The sequence below is a fragment of the Lycium barbarum genome, chromosome 2 (genome assembly GCF_019175385.1).
Source record: "Lycium barbarum isolate Lr01 chromosome 2, ASM1917538v2, whole genome shotgun sequence".
Lineage (NCBI taxonomy): Eukaryota > Viridiplantae > Streptophyta > Magnoliopsida > Solanales > Solanaceae > Lycium > Lycium barbarum.
The window spans coordinates 18,803,019-18,809,909 of NC_083338.1; the positions used below are offsets into that span (position 1 = coordinate 18,803,019).

The 6,891-nt window shown below is 38.0% G+C and overlaps 1 long non-coding RNA gene across 1 annotated transcript; it reads left to right on the forward strand.

Annotated features, from left to right (window-relative positions):
- Positions 1–465: 465 nt before the first annotated feature.
- LOC132629379 (uncharacterized) lies at positions 466–6,607 on the forward strand. The gene is made up of 3 exons (XR_009578209.1): positions 466–651; positions 5,152–5,202; positions 6,357–6,607. It is a non-coding gene; the product is annotated as an uncharacterized LOC132629379 (long non-coding RNA).
- The last annotated feature ends 284 nt before the right edge of the window (positions 6,608–6,891 follow it).

Sequence of the window (6,891 nt, forward strand, 5' to 3'; positions counted from 1 at the left end):
AACGGCCTTAGCTGAAATGGCCAAATCCATTTGGACTCAAATTAATTAAGGTCATTAATGTAATTAAACTTTAGTAGACTAATTAAGCTAAAAAATGGTCATAATTAAACAATCAATTAAGATTGTATTTGCTAGTAAGTTCATTTACTTGATTAGCCGCATTTTAAATTAATTAGTACGTTCATTACGTCCTAAATTGGTTATAATTAGAATATTATGGTCAACGATCAATGTTTTAATTTTTACCCATCTTTTGTTTTACCCATTTGCCCTTTATGTACGTTTATAGGCTTAATATATGTGTATATACGTATATAATATACAGGACCCCTTTCTTTTTCTTTAAATTACGGACCGAGCCCAATCCATTACATTGGACTGACCTGGCCCAACGCTCACATCGGGCTAAAAGGGGTAACACCCCTCACCATTCTCATTTTTTCCTCACGCCAAACACCCCCTTTTCCTTATCCCCTCTCTATCCCTTTCCTCTTCGGTGAAACCCTAGAGAGCTCCGTCTCACTTTCTTCTCTCTCTTCGCCTAAAATGGTAAAGACACAGAGGGGTTCAGAGGCGGTGCAGTTGTGTGTGTTTGTTTGTGGAAAAAAATTTAATGTTCCCACTCGTTTTTATCCAAACAATGTCCGCAAGGTAAATTACACTCTTATTTTTCACTTTTCTCGGTTAAAACGTACAGGTTATGACGTTGTTGCTGTTGTTTTCGAATTTTCAAAGCTTACTTCCTATTTGCTCTTGAAGTAATGTCACAGATCGATTTAGAACTAGATGAATCTAACTGTATATGTTTTGTTTTCTTCAATCCTAATCGCTGAATCTATATACAAATGTTTTTACACACAAAAATTGGGTTGTGCCACGTTGGTGCCTCAAAGGTTTGGGATAACTTGGGGGTTCTATAAATAGAATCCCAACCCTCACTATTACACAAGTTTCATAATACTAAAAGCTTGAGATTTGAATTTGAAAAGTTGAAACTTGAGCTTACCAGTATAATTTTAGGCTTTAACTTTAAGGTTGAAGTCTTCCTAGTTCTAAAATTTATTTTCTTTGTGCTTTGTGTGGCTGAGTGTTGGATTTGGAAGCACAAAGGGTCTTCAAATCCATTCTTGTACACGACTGCACATAAAAAAGATAGCCCTTTAATCTAGTTATTTATTTTGTTAGTTTTAGTAGTTTTGTAATGTGATAATACCTTGATTTGCTGTTAAGTTTGTTTTTGTTTGATTAGTGGTAATTTGTTGTCTTAGTGGTGCTTAAAGTTCATCAAGAATTTTAGATAGACATTAGTGACTTTAGTAACCTTCTAGATTAATGCTAAACCTGTTGGCAAGTATGATATTTCTAGAAAACGGTAATGATCCAAGTTGAATAGTTCAAGGTCTTAATGAGGATTGAATAAGTTCACTTTGGCAGTATACTTGAATACAGAGATTTAGCTCTAGTTGTTTAGAGGACACAGAGGTCATTACAGGACTGTTTGAGTATTAACTTGTATTGTAGGACTTGTTGATGAGACAAATTAGCTTTAGGTGCCTATATGATATGTGTCACGACCCCAACTTACGGGTCGTGCGGGCACCTACCATATTACTAATCTAGTAGGCGAACCCTTACCAACCAACCAAATATTTAGCCAGTTTATAATTAACAATTTCTTAAGGATCACAAGGATTAAAAAGTAATAGCTCATAAAGACTCTGTTTAGATACAAGAAAAACTTAAAAACTTCCTGGGCTCTAGTCTAGACCGGTACAAGAGCTCCTATTACACAAGGAAAACAAAATAAATGACCCAGCCTCTGCCTAGAGTGAGATGAGCGAGGCTGTAGGAGAATGCCTGGTAATCCATACGAAGAAACTTCAACTTAAACCTGCAACATGCCTACACCCAAAAATGATGTAGCAAGAGTAGTATCAGTACACCACACGTACTGGTAAGCATCATAGGTCAACTAAGATTAGTTCACGCAACACAATATAAAGTCAATAAGATAAGCAGATAAATCAACTACCCTTAAGTCTCTCCGAATAGATTAACATATCGTCACAAACTTACCTTTCTACTCCCAGTTATTCACTTCTCTTATACCGAGAGAAATGCCAATTATCTAACTAGTCATTGAAGTCCCATTCCACCTTCCCATAAGCCAATTAACTAAATCTCGTCTCCTCATTTACGCTAACATCTAATTCCTAACTTTTAGTCGTAGAGTCTTTATATCGAGTTCACTTACTAAGATTTGATGCACCCATGGGACAAACATATCACTTAGAATTCGTTCTTACACTTACCTTCATAATAATCACCACCTCACACAAACTCAACAAAATCACAGGAGATGCACAATGCAATATAACAGACTAACAGTACACACATATAAGGACTTAGCAGTATGTAATGTAATGCAATGCAGATGCGATGAAAGGGCCCAATCACGCTGTACATACACTATAACTGATGTCATTGCTCAGTAGTCATAACCTGCAGGGGACCCATGATGTCCATGTACCACTCGTGTCGGATACTCATTGGACCCAGCCATAAATCCTCCGGTCCGGAAAGAACCTCGAACGCGGTCCACATCATAACATCATATAGATATACTTACCTTTACAGTACTACCAATGATTGGTTGTGAAATAGTACCTCATTCAACCCAACTCGTCCTTATGACAGGATAACATAACTGGCACATCCTCTGACTTTCTGCTCCATGTATTACCTCATTACCATATGTAATGTATGTAATGATGCCAATGAATGAAAATAATGTCATGAATTATGCCCTTGATGGGCGTAGCACTACTATGCCTTCCTTCAGTCCTCCCAATACAATCCTCTTTGTCATCAAGAATGACCATCATATGAATATTTTAATATCCTTGGAAATAAGACGAAAATCAAATACACCTAGGAATACATATTCTAAACAACGACATACCCCTTTCTAGCCATGATGAATAATCACTTTCAATCCCGTAACACATAACCCTCAACGATGGAAGCACTCAACACTCAAATAAATACTCATTGTTACCTTAGTTACTATTTACACATAAAATTCATTAGGTTTTTGAATATATCCATCCAAACTCCGTGTCCGAAAACCTAATCATGCAAACTCCCGTCAACTCTAAATGTATTTACGGTTCACTAATTAAAGTTTAACTCAAGTAAATCATAACCTACCTTGATGACGAACAACTATTTGAATTCCCATGAATTACTCGCCTTCCTGGACCTTAACCGAATCCATGGGAGATGATAGTTGTGGGGAAGGATGTGGAGAACATTGGGAAAATCCTCTTTTCTTGTTATCAAGGGTTTTTCTTCTTGTGAAGACCTAATAGTAGCCTTGGAGGGTTTTTTTATTAAAAAGGAGGGTGAAATATAAACTGAGTAACAAAAAAATGCGTCACTTCCTTGCCAGGTCCGCTGCGGCAGACGAAGTCTCGCTATTGCGAGACCGCTATAGCTGTCCACTTCCTGCCCCGGGCCTACGACTTTTAACTCTTTTCGAAATTGATTTTTCCCAGTATTAATCCTTAAAACACCCCATGGGGCTTACTATTTGCGATCATACACCTAGATTGGGCATGCGTTCGCAAATTATTAAATAACAACCGGACGGGTCGTTACACTAGATACTAATTAAATCACCGTTTGTCCATGAACAGCGTGGGGTGAGGTAATGGTCACACTCCTGGACCTTACACCATAGGAGGTGGGATTTTGAGTTATCGTTACAAAGAAGGAAAATGCCATGACCTGACTGTTATATTCCGCATTTTGTACTTTCGGATAATTCAAGATAATTGCGGGAAGTTAAAAGCCAAGCTATTTTTAATTTTGTTTAGCACATAAGTTGTTTATGGGAGTTATGGCTGTGGAAATGTTAAGAAAGGTTAGGGGTAAAAAGGGAAATTCGCAAGACGACTCATAGAAATACGGAGGAAGGCTAAGGGAAAATTTGGAATTTGGAAAATTATTTTTCATGAATTGCAAGACCAAAAAAAAAAAAAGTGGGCTTGGAAAATTAAGGGACCATTTGGCCGTCCACCTTGATGGGCCAAGGCCCATGTTGGAGTTCAAAATAAGTAAAGAAAGATGACAAATTTATCTTCAACATAGAGAAAGTTCAAGAAACTTTGAGAGAAAACAAAGGGGTACCCTATTCGGCCAAGAGACCAAGAATTGAAGACCAAGAATTTTGATCCAAAAAAATATTTTTTTCTAGTATTTCTACTGATTCAAGGGTCCTCGTTAACGTGGTATAATTGTGGAAGCAAGAATCCCTCTTATTGTTGCAAGTTCACCACCCTAGCCAAGTGAGAAATTGAAGGAATAAGGTAAGATTTAATATTCTTTTATATGTTATGGATGGTTTTGTATGTTGTGGTATGTGGGAATGAATGAAATTCATAAAAATATGGATGTTGTGTGTGGCCGTGTATATGTATGTGGGTGGCCGTGTGTGTGTGTAGGAATAAGGGACAAATTTTACTTAGCATTTTGGTTGTTGTTGTAATGGAATCTATGATGAAAATGGATGCCTAATGATTCTAGTGAAGTTGTGAGGGTTGGAAAGTTATTTTAGAAGTTAATGTGAATTGAATATAGTCTTCTTGTAATTATGGAAAACAATGTTGTTAGTGTGTGAATTGTTGGTGAAGTTTATGAAATTGAAGGAAGAAAATGTGTTGTTATTGTTCTTATTGGAAGATGTCGGGTGGCATAGCATATGGGTTGGATTATTTGAATATTGTACGGATTGTTTGAAGTATTTTTGAATATTGTTTGAATGGTAGCGGATTTGAACTTGAATATGCAAGCCACTATAAATTGAACGTAAATGGAAAGTCGTCAAAGTTTGTAGAAAGAAGTTGTTAATGTTAGAATGCATTTTGAATTGATTGTGGGTATTGTGTGAATAATTGTTGGTATTGTTATCGATATTTTGGCCGAGTTAAATTCTCGGATTTGTTGTTGTATGTTTGGCTGAGTTGAATTCTCGGGGATGTTGCATTTACAGGGGAAATGCTGCCAAAATTTCTGTAGATTAAGTGTTAGTTTAGAATTGAACTCTAAGTGTTTATGGCTAATGTTTGGTACATATGAATATTGTTGTAGATCTTGCGAAGCGAAGGACTTAAGTTCGTATTAGCATAGAAAGCGGGCAAGGTATGTAAGGCTTACCTTTCTTTCTTTTGGCATGATCTTGATGGAACGAATAAATGACGTATATGTATGATTGAAAAGAAATTCCTACTCTTAGAGCCACTAGGATGGCTAATGTTCTTGATTTCCATAAGCTGTTTCATATGACTTGATGTGTATCCATAATGTCCGAAGTTTGTTTGATATGTTTCCGAATTGGCATTCGAAAGATAAGTGATATGGCTTATGTCTTGACTCCCAAATGATAGTACGTTCGATTATTCTGCTAAGTCTTTGATACACTTTGATATGTACACATGATTCCAAAATCTATAATTGATTTGATCTATACGATATCCGAAAGATACTTGATATGATTGTCGCTTCGATTCTCCAAAAATGGCTTCTGAAATGTTCGTAAGAGCTTCTGTACTTCAAACGCTCATAACTTTCTTATACTAAATCTGATTGATCTGAAACTTGTTTCTGAGCCTTCAGATGTCGATAAGTATACTTGTCTATCGAGTCTTGATTTACGTGCATATGGTTTCGCACTACTCTGTTCGTGCAAGCCTCAGTATGTCCTTCACTGAGCCCGGGCCAGGATATGTTATCGTGCGTATTCCTCTGCATTGTTCACCGATCCCCTCGTTAGAGGGCCGGGTATGGTATATGTATATGATGATATGATTATGGCACCGAGTCCCATGATGGGCCGGGTACGGTATATGTGCACAAGATTTCTTTTACCGAGTCCCTTAATGGGCCGGGTACGGTATGACTTCACCGAGTTCCTCAAGGGCCGGGTAAGGTATGTATATGTATATGTATATGTATATGTATATGCATGCATGATGATATGAAAGCGGGACGACATGATTTTGATCACCGAGTCCCATAACGGGTCGGGTACGGTATATGTATACATGTTTTCATGATGACATAAGGACATGATTTCATTCACCGAGTCCCAGGATGGGCCGGGTACGGTACGTGATATGAGAACATTTGATTCTGTTACGTACTGCACAGGTACAATGGTTTCTTTGTTATGATACTTGACTCCCGGAATCTCTACCCCAGTTATGATCTTTCCAGTTGTGTTTCATGCCTTACATACTCAGTACATATTCCGTACTGACCCCCTCTTCTTCGGGGGCTGCGTTTCATGCCCACAGGTACAGACGTTCGTGTGAGTGACCCGACAGCTTAGGCTATCTGTTCTGTTGCTTTGGAGTGCTCCCTCATTCCGAAGCCCACACTTTTGGTACAGATCTTGCTGTTGTACACATTTATGTATATATGACTATTTTAGGGGTACGACGGGGCCCTGTCCCGTCATATGGTTCTATTTTGTTTGTTAGAGGCCTGTAGACATATATGTGGGTCATGGGTTGTTATTGTTCGGCTATGTCTGTGATTTGCGTCTAAGCGGTCCTATTTGTTATGACAGCCTTAACGGCTTGTATCTATATATGCTTATGTATATGCTCTGGATGATATGTTCCATGATAACCTTAGCGGCTTCTGTATGATACGTATGTTATATGCGACCTTCTTCAGATTAATATCGGTATAAATTAATATAGGATGGATATGAATAAGATATGGATATGTCGATTGGTAAGTAGGTGTGTACGGGTGTCCAGCTCGGGCACCAGTCACGGCCCACGGGGTTGGGTCGTGACAAAAGTGGTATCAGAGCGGTTTGTC